The sequence below is a fragment of the Herpailurus yagouaroundi genome, unplaced genomic scaffold, assembly GCF_014898765.1.
Source record: "Herpailurus yagouaroundi ecotype Mexico unplaced genomic scaffold, PumYag 162, whole genome shotgun sequence".
Taxonomy (NCBI): Eukaryota; Metazoa; Chordata; class Mammalia; order Carnivora; family Felidae; genus Herpailurus; species Herpailurus yagouaroundi.
Window position 1 is genome coordinate 35,358,193 of NW_024412403.1, and position 10,973 is coordinate 35,369,165.

The window sequence follows — 10,973 nt, forward strand, 5'->3', positions numbered from 1 at the left end:
TTTATTTATTTATTTATTTATTTATTTATTTATTTATTTATTTATTTACTTTAGTTTATTCCATACCTTTAACTTATTTCTTTAATTTATTCTACAATGTCTAAGGCAGAATTCCAAGCTGCTGGCACTAGACAAGGACTCAAATACAGAATAGAGGGTCACAAACTGATTCTGCCAGGGAATGTTTAGATAAACACTACCATGTAATAAGCATAAACACCAATTATTGCCAGGACAGATGAGTATGACTGTGACATTACATTTCTGCTTTCTACACACACTTCTGAAGTAGTTTTAGTTTTAGTTATTTTCTGAGTTCCCTTACCCTTCAAGACTATTTTTTGGGAGTATGGAGGTACAAAGAAAAAGAAAGTTATCATTAAGAAACAGTTCTCTAGAGTTTCCCAACTGAAGCTGTTGATGAAGCTCTTAAATGTTAGATACCTCGATTGTTAATTCTATAAAAAATTGTCCCAAATTTTAGTGCTTTTCTAGAGTCTAGCAAATAATTCTAAATATCTCCACTTGCTGTGCAAGAAAATGAAGCCAGATTATCAGCTTTTTTGGATAGTTATTTTATTATTATTATTATTATTATTATTATTATTATTATTTTAGTGTTTATTTATTTTTGAGAGAGACAGGAAGACACAGTGTGAGCCGGGGAGAGTCAGAGAGAGAGGGAGACACAGAATCCGAAGCAGGCTCCAGGCTTCAAGCTGTCAGAACTGTGAGATCATGGCCTGAGCCAAAGTCAGACACTCAACTGACTGAGCCAGCCAGGCGCCCCTACTTTGGATGGTTCTGTAAAGTAATGCAAACAATCAGAATCACCTTTTATTGTGAGCATTCTCCAAGCGAATTTTTGGTTGTATAGTGCAACTTATGTTTATAATGACTAGGTAAAAATTTATAATATATTAAATTTATAATATAGAGTTGTGATTTTGTTATGTATATATAGTTTATTACACACAGAGTCCTTCTTAAATAATTACTGTGTACAGTAAATATATGTATACTCATATTATGCCTTTCATAACAAAACTACATTTTAAATGTCTCTAGTGTCATGAGTGCTTTTTTAATTTACTAAAAATATTTATTGAGAAGCTGGTATATGTCAGACACCCTCAATGCATCAGTAACACAGCAATGAAGAAATCCTGACTTGAATAATAATTGTTGGGAAATAATATTCATACTGTTTGAAGTAGTTATTGTTTTCTTTAATATGGTATATAGGAATATGCTGCAATGAAACAATTACTTTTTGTAATTTAATTATGGTAAAGCAATTTTTTAAAGACAACCATTACAATTGCTAAATATTCTCATGACCAATTACCTTCATATCATCTTGTCAGTTCGTTGTACTGAAAATCTTGTTTCCATATAACTATTAATGCTTTAATTTTATTGCTCTCATTTTATGCATGATGGTAATGGAAAATTGTACACAACTTGTTGAATCTTGCAGTTCCACAAGATAGTTCATCTTTCTACTTTACTGTGACTGGATAATATCCTTTCTGTACACAATGTGTTTGTTCTTCTAGCTCATCTCTTTCTATTTTATTTTCTGCCCTACCTCTTGAGTTTGCTATTATTCTTCTTCACCCCCTACCCCATAACAAACTTTCCAGCAAACTTGACTCCAGGGTTCCTTTGTGCCATCCTGAAAAAAGAACAGTATGTGAAATATGCTTTAATAGCATGCCCTTGCTGCTTATATAAAGAAACACCGTAGGTAAAATAATGTTCCATATCTCTGTGATATATTGCCATTTGTGACATGATTTCCAAGGGACTATAACTTTATTTTATTTTTTCAGTGACTTTACATTAAGTATTTAATAGTAAATTTCTGTATGAGCATATCAACTAGAAGAAATGTTTACTTGATTAACTGGAAATTAACTGGAAATTTACTTGATTAACTGGTCTTGATTAACTGGAAATTTCCCTATTATTAAGTATTGTGTGATCAAGTACATTTTTCTTAAACTGCCAAAAACTTAAAGCCAGGAACCAATCCAAGCTTTATGGGACATCAGGCTTATATAATTTTGGGAGCCTTGTTTCAGAAAAAAAGAATTTAAAATTATGAATACAAGGGGTGCCTGGGCGGCTCAGTCAGACAAGGGTCTGACTCTTGATTTCGGCTCAGGTCAGAATCTCAGTGCTCCTGAGTTTAAGCCCCACATCTGGCACTGTGCTGATGGTGTGCAGCCTGCTTGGGATTCTCTCCCTTTCTTTCTGCCCCTTCTCCATTCATGCTCTCCCTCTTTCTCTCTCAAAATAAATAAATAAACTTAAAAAATAATAAAATCATGAATACTAAGTTAGATACAGGGCTGTGGAAGAGCCTCATTCTAGTTCAGGGCTTTTGAAGCTGGGGCCTTATCAACAACATGGCAAATCCACTTCTGCTTGGAACCTAAATTTTATTCCCAACTGCTTCTATTTTCCTCTATCATCATTTCTGAATGCACTAGGCACCCTCTTATCCTTACACAACTGCAATCTAATTGATTGATTAACTGAAATTTCTGGAAAATATGGAAATTTAAAAAAATTACATATACATGAGCAAATATATACTTTAAATTAACACATGCAAATATTCATTTGTCAATCTTTTGATTGATATCCAAGGCTTTTTATATGGTTAAAGACTGAGCTAACAGATATTTCCTACTTAATTTCCCCCATCCTCACCTTTTACAATTTAATTTGTACATTTAAATTTTGCATTAATGGTTTAACATTTCCTATACTATGCTTTTACAATAAATACCTCAAAATTGTTTCAAAATAGGTGGACTAAAGTTATCATTCATGACTATTTGTACATAGATTCTCTATTTTGTAGATTGTCCATGGCAATATTGTATTACATGGTTGATTACCCTAGCCCTTTCTGAATTGCTTCCTTTGGTTATATTTGGCGTATGCTATGTAAATAAAATAGAATTCATCCCACTCAAAACATATGATAAAGTTTTTATTTTATAGAATTTTGAACTATCTATGTTACTTCAACTTTCCAAAATCCTAGGTAGTTGATAACTGAATATACCTTAGGTGTCATTTCTTATACACATGGATTATTTATACTCAAAAATAATAGAGATGGGAGATTCTTTTTTTTTAATCAGTAGGTAAAAGTAGAAATGAGTCAATATGCTAACATAGCTTTTGTGTTGTATTTAACATTTTAAATTTACATAGAAACAAATTATAAAAATATTAGATGCCATCATCTGTCTTGTCACATAACAGTGAATTGCAAATAGTCACTGGTATTTTCATTTGACCTTGTGGTGTGGAGTTTTAAGAGCATGCATTAGTGCACAGATGTGTATTATCCTTTGAAATCTGTATCCAGTCACGTGGGTTCAGTTTCAGTATCTAATGCTATCATTTAGAACAAAAATAGTTTTTTCTTTCATCTGTACTGCATAACAGAAGAATTTGAACCAAAGTCAGATACATATTCTGAAGGAAATCGCTGTCTACCCTTCCATGAGAGAACTAAATTTTAGTAATTTACTTCAAGTTTTAGTTGTGCAATTAATTTCATACACCTTATGTTGCCTCATCCAAGATGGAGTGATTTTATTTTTTAAAAACCAAAAGATAGTTTGCTTCATAGTGTGCACCTTGCTATGAGCTACAGTAATTTTTGTAAGTCCATTAATTCAGGAAATTTGATTTTACACCATTTTGCAGACCAAAATACCATGTTATTGCATGGATGAGAAAGAAAAATTAAATACTTCAAAATATTTTCTCAGAAAAACTGTTAGTTTAGGTTATTATAAAAAATATACCTAAGCCAATAGGCCTTATAAAACTATAAAATTAAAGAATATGAGTCCTTTTAGAATCAACAAGCTTAAGTTCTTTTCTGAACACAACATAATCACACATCATTATAAGCTGTCATTTCTGAAACTTGGTCATTGTTTGAATGTGTGATAGCCCAATATTGGAGAAGTACCTAAAATGGATCATGAAAAGGATTGGGGATTAAGAGTGATGCCATAACAGAATGGACTGAAATTACTGGCACTGTTAGGCCTGCAAAACCTAAAATAAAGAGGAAATAAGACTGAAATACATTAAAATATGGGAGGTACTTAATAGGCTGAACTGTGTGACTTTTCTACTAACTTCAGTGTTATGTTTACAAAATTAAGAAACATTTTTTAAGCATTTCCTTTCATAAAAATTCTAAACATAGGTGATTTGTCACTTTAGGATATGGTATATAGTAAAAATATAAAATAACTCATGCAAGATTTAGATATGCATGAATTACAATTGGGTTACTACAGGAAATGAAGAATCTTGACAGAACTACTTCTGATCAAAGCAAAGAGAGTAACCATACCTTGGTGCTCCTGTGCAATAGAATGTTAAATAGACAAATAGCAATTTGTCTGTAATTATGTTTCATTTTTTTCACTTTGATTTTCACAAGTTATCATGAAAAATAAATGATCTAAAGAAGTATCGCTTCGAATGAATATAAGGAATAATTGATTTATAAGACAATTAATTCTATTTCTTCCTCTAAGTGAAAAAAATATATTAGTTACAATCATGTGTATATTTACAATAAAGTTTAAGATAGTACAAAAACTCATTGAGATTCCTTGCTTCATAGTGACTACTAAAGTATTAGGTATTGATGGCATAAATCATGGATCCACTTTTAGGATATATAAGTTCCTATGAAACAAAATTGGCAGCTTATTGCAATAAGAATAAGTATATCATTAAAGACTATACATGTAACATTCTAAAAATGCCAGCTTGCCTTTAGAATGGCCACAAATTTTCATTCGTAATTCTTGTGCTTATCTGTCAGGATAGGCTTAATTATGCTATAGTAACAAACAACTCTAAATGTCTCAGTGGTTAACCCAGCAAATGTTTATTTATTTTTTTTTTCTTACTGTGTACAATCAGTACAGATCAGTTGAGGGTTTTGTTTATTGTCTTTCAGAGACCAGGCTGATGTGTATGTTGTAGCTATTACTTGGAATGCTGTGGCAGCAGGAAAGACGATTTATGAGGATCTAACTCTGTCAATTAAATGCTCTGGCCCAGAAGTGGCCCATGTTACTCGTGTTCATGACTCCTTTGGCCAGAGCTAGTCACATGGGCTCACCTGAGGAAGCCAAGTAAAAGGGAAATCATGAAAGAAAATCCCACCAGGTAGCCAGAGCAGAAAGAGTTGGTGAACAGCACTAATGATTTCCACATCGTACTTGCAGCACCAACCTTAATGTTGTAAAGGCAACTATTATTGATTGAATAGCTCATTTAAGTGTTGACTTCTTTAAAACACAACCATGACTAGAAGTAATATTAATAGGCCACTTTTTCTGACCAAGTCTAGTAAAAGAAGCCTTCTCAGGATCCAACTCCTGCTGAGAAGCCTTGCTAAGGTTTCAGTGCACTTCAAAAGCCTTCTACTAATTGTAAGTTTGGATAAAACTGCTATTTTGAGAGGTTAAGTGATGTCAGCTACAAAAACACTTCATCAAGAGTGGTCAGCTCTTGGCAAGCAATCTGCCTCACTGGGAAACAAAGGTCTAAAGAAGGGGATAACAGGTAAATACCGTTATCGGTGTTTTAAACTGAGACTGATTTCAGCCTTTAAAGTTCTTTCGTCAAGGCGTTGTTAAAAACTCAGTCATTTTATGGATAAGTGTTTTGCCAAAATACCTTTTGACTGGCTACTATTAGATAATGCATAACTAATAAATTGAGAAATAGATTGAAGTTTAAAATACAGGAACAATTTTCCCAGTCCATTAAGGATATGAGAGAAAAGAATTTTAGGGATGGTTTAAAAAATACAGCAGTGTGTGACTCTCAGAACATTATCTGTGTGGTGGGAACAATGAATAGCGGTTAGTTTCACATGATGTCTTATACTCAATTTCTTATTTCCTCTGGAATGATGAACATTTTGAAAATGAAATAGTGGTTTGAGGATCAAATAGCAAAGCTTTTAGTGGGCGTTGCTTTTAGTGGGGTTTTGAAATATTTTTTCTGGCATGCTGATTTTACATAATAGGTCATAGATCCCCCAAATACTAAATTTATTAAATAATACTTAGCATAAATGTTTCAAACTTTGTAATTTTATTTTATTTTATGTGTATTTTGAGATAGAGAGAGAGACACACACACAGAAAGAGAGTGCAAACAGAGGAGGGGTAGAGAGAGAAGGAGACAGAATCTTAAGCAGGCTCAACACTCAGCGTAAGCCTAATATGGGCTCGATCCCACAACCATGAGATCATGACCTTGGCCAAAACCAAGAGTTGGATGCTTAACTAACTGAGCCCCCCAGGCATCCCCAAACTTTCTTATCTTAAAGTATTGGGAAGCTAGAATGACAGGAGAATATACATATTTGAATTTTTAATGCTTTGTATTTCTAATAATAAGATAAAAATATATAAAGAAAAGATTACTAACATTTAGAATATAGCAACCTAATATTTATTTTTATCATTAAACAAAAATACTAATAGCTAATGTTTTTTTGAATGTTTACTATGTTCCAGGCATTATCATTATAAAAAATTTATTTTTATTCACTAATTTTATTCTCCCTAGAATCCTCTAGTGTAGGTACTATTATTATTATTATTATTATTATTATTATTATTATTAGCAATTCACAAATGAAGACATTTAAAACACAGTCTGATTCCAAAACCTTTGTATTGTCATTCTTTTGAGAATATGGGCTTTAGAGACAAAGTAACTGAGGTTCGAATCTTGCTCTGCCATTTAGTAAAGTAGCAGCCACTTTGGATTAATTTTTAAACCTTTGTAAACATCAATTTCTTCATTGTAAAAGTCATGAACTTTTGGTGAGAAAAAAGTATAACCAAGAGGCAAAATTGCTTAGTAAACTGTCTTTCCCTGAGTAGGTATCCCCCCCCCAAAAAAATCAGCTAATATTATTCTTCTTGTAATCATTAGACATACAGGGAAGCATTTAGCATAATCTCAGGACTATAGTAGGTACTTAATAAATACTGTTTTTCTTTCTTGTATATATGGAAAAATCTTAATAGACTGAAAAATAAAAGACTACATCACACGTGAAATGGATTCCAACTGGGATGAAATTCCACAGGATTATGAGAATGTGTCTGTGAATGACCTTGAAATGAAAACCCAGGGGATATTTTGAATTCTGTTTCTAAATTTAACTGTGTCATCGTCTCATATTATTTCTCTCATTGCCAGGGAGTTTGGTGTTCATTTAATATATACTGGGTACATTCTTCAAAGTATCAGCTTTCAAATCCTGGCATTGAACTAGTTTCAATGACTATTCACATTTCCTACAGAGGCATAGTGGAATTTAATAAAAGATCTGTGGTTTGGTGGGGGAATAGGGTATCAGGGTATGAGAGATTTGTGACGGCTGATACATTTCTTTCTTCTTTTCAAAAGCAAAATTCACAAAGTGCTTTAAATTGCTGACAAAATTATAACTGAATATTAGCACCTGTAAATCCAAGCGTCACGACTGACTATTAAAATGAATGTAGTGCTAAAGTGTATTTGAGGTTCAGTGCCCTAAAAAAAGTTCTCTGGGAGCCAAAAGTAGCTCCTGGACTGTCTGATTAAAGATACCTGTCTGCAAAACTAAATGATGCATCAACATTGCAAGCTCAAATCAATTTAATTGATTTGTGTGTATCATTATCCTATCCGTTATGTTTATGTTTTCAATTGTCAAAAGCAGACTTTGCCGATTAAGGAATGTGTTACAGATACAACAGTTAAAGGATGGGGAGTCCAATCATTAGTCTATATCATACAGAGCTGGCCAAGAACATTACTCTTCAAAAATGGAAAAATAACAGTTTGAGGAATAGGTCCGATGACACATTAGCTCAACAAATCCAAGAAGCTAATGCAGAAGTGGTGTTACACTTAAAAGACGAGTTTGATTTCCAGAATTGCCAAGTAAAAGTTACAAAAGTTGACTAAAGATAAACTTCACCCTACTATGTTAGCTTTAGCAAATTGAAAAGTGATGTCATAAAAATCCTATTCTGATGGGTCGCCTAGGTAGCTCAGTCAGTTAAGTGTCTGACTTTGGCTCAGGTCATGTTCTCACAACCCATGAGTTCAAGCCCTGTGTCAGGCTCTGCCTTGATAGCTCAGACCCTGGGGCCTGCTTCAGATTCTGTGTCCCCTTCTCTCTCTGCCCTCTCCAGCTCATACTGTCTCTCTCTCTATCCTTCAAAAATAGACAAACATTAAAAAATTAAAAAAGAATTCTATTCTGAATTAGCTATGATTTTTTTTACTACTAATTGCCATTAAAAAGAATTGTTCAAATAAAGCTGAAAGTATGTATGACCTTGGTTATTTATAATAAGAAATAACTACACACTATATCATTTTTTGTTTATCATTCCTGCTAAGTTTTGGTTAGAATAAAAATATCAAACCATAAAATTTAAAAATATTAAACTTCTTTATTGATGCTAACAGATTTGAAATTTAAAATTTCCATCTGTATAGGGCATATTTAAACTTATTTGATATTATCTTATTGATGGAGATGAGGAAAAGAGAATATATATACCAAGCTATTATGGATGAAAAGTACTTTAATTAAAAAAAAAATAAAACAGACAAAGTGACAATCTTGTGTGGTTGGCTACTACTGATTACAATAAAGGTTTATGGGCACCTGGGTGGCTCAGTCAGTTAAGAGTCCGACTTCAGCTCAGGTCATATCTCATGGTTGGTGGGTTTGAGGCCCGACTGGGGCTCTGTGCTGACAGGTCAGAGCCTGGATCCTGCTTCAGATTCTGTGTCTCCCTCTCTCCCTGCCCCTCCCTAACTTGCATTCTCTCTCTCTCTTTCTCTCTCTCTCAAAAATAAATTAATATTAATTTTTTTAAAAAAAGAATAAATGTTTTATTTCCTAGTATTTCTAAACTTCATTTCACAAGGAGATCAGGGAAGATTGTGGTGTAGTGTAGGAGGATGCTGGGCTCACCTTGTCCTGCTGATTGCTTAGATTCCACCCACGTTGGCCTAAATAACCCAGAAAACTGCCAGAAGACTAGCAGAATGGACTCTCTGGAGCCAAGCATAGACAAGAAGCCCATGGGAGAGGGTAGGAAGAGCAGAGACACGGTGCACACTACATGGACTGTTGGGAGGGAGCTGGGCAGTGGAGGGGCAGCCTGTTGGGCAAGGCAGAGCCCCTGAAGTCTGGCTTGCAAAAGCAGAGGGGCTGGACTGCATGAGTTCTGACAGCCAGCGGGACTTAACATCTGGAATTCTTAAAGTCAACAGCTCTGTTCTCTGAGAGTGGGGAGTGCGAGAGGACGCTGGGAGGGAGAGTTGTTAAGTCCCGGAAGGACAGAGCTGGGGGACGGGGGAGGACAAAGGTGCTGGCAAGCGCCATTTTCCTCCTCCATCCCCCAGCTGAAATTCCAAAGGGAACCAGTTCCCTTCACCGAACTTGCTTGCACCCCACAAACACCAACACTGTGCTTCTGTGGATCCATCCCTCCGGCAGGCCTGCCTTCCTCCCAATGCTGCAGAGCCCCTCCCGCAGGGGACCACTGAAGGGGACCAGCTAAGCCTGCCCCTCCCATCCCTGTGCACTTTGCGGATCCACCCCGGCTAATATGACCTTGGCCAGATCCCATAGAAGCATCACCACAAGACTGGCAGTGTGCAAGTAGCTCAGACAGGGGCCACACCACTGCAGAGTGAGTCCTGCCCCTGGGATAAGGGAAGATAAGGTACACACCAGTCTGACTGTGGCCCCAGAAGTGGGCTGGGGGCAGATATCGGGTCTGACTGCAGTCCCGCCCACCAACACAAGTTACTCCGGACAGCACAGGGGAAGTGCTCTGCAGTTTGGAGCTACTGCAGACACTAGCCAAAATGATGAAATGGAAGAATTCTCCTCAAAAGAAACTCTAGTAATTAGTGACAGGAACGAATTTATCAAAGCCGATTTAAGCAATATAAGGGAACAATAATTTAGAATAATAGTCATAAAATTAATTGCTGGGCTTGAAAAAAGCATAGAGGACAGCAGAGAATCTATTGCTACAGAGATCAAGGGACTAAAAAATAGTCATGATGATTTAAAAAACGCTAAAAATGAGGTGCAAAATAAAATGGAGATGGCCATAGCGTGGATTGAAGAGGCAGAGGAGAGAAGAGGTGAATTAGAAGATAAAATTATGGAAAAAAGAGGAAGCTGAGAAAAAGAGAAATAAAAAAATCCAGGAGTTTAAGGGGAGAATTAGAGAACTAAGTGATGCAATCAAATGGAACAAAATCCATATCATAAGAATTCCAGAAGAAGAAGAGAGGGAGAAAGGGACTGAAGGTGTATTTGAACCAATCATAGCTGAGAACTTCCCTGATCTGGGGAAGGAAACAGGCATTGAAATCCAAGAGGCACAGAGAACTCCTTCAGACGTTAACTTGAATTGATCTTCTGCATGACATATCATAGTGAAACTGGCAAAATACAAGGATAAAGAGAAAATTCTGAAACTAGCTAGGGATAAACAGGCTCTAACTTACAAAGGTAGACACATAAGAATAGTAGCAGACCTATCTACTGAAACTTGGCAGGCCAGAAGGAATGGCAGGAAATCTTCAATGTGATGAACAGAAAAAAATGTGCAGCCTAGAATCCTTTATCCAGCAAGTCTGTCATTAAGAGTAGAAGGAGAGATAAAGGTTTCCTCAAACAAACAAAAAATGAAGGAATTCATCACCACTAAACCAGCCCTACAAGAGATCCAAAGGGGGACTCTGTGAGTGAAATGTTGTGAAGACCACAAAGTACCAGAGACATCACTACAAGCATGAATCCACAGACATCACAATGACTCTAAACCCATATCTTTCAATAATAACACTGAATGTAAATG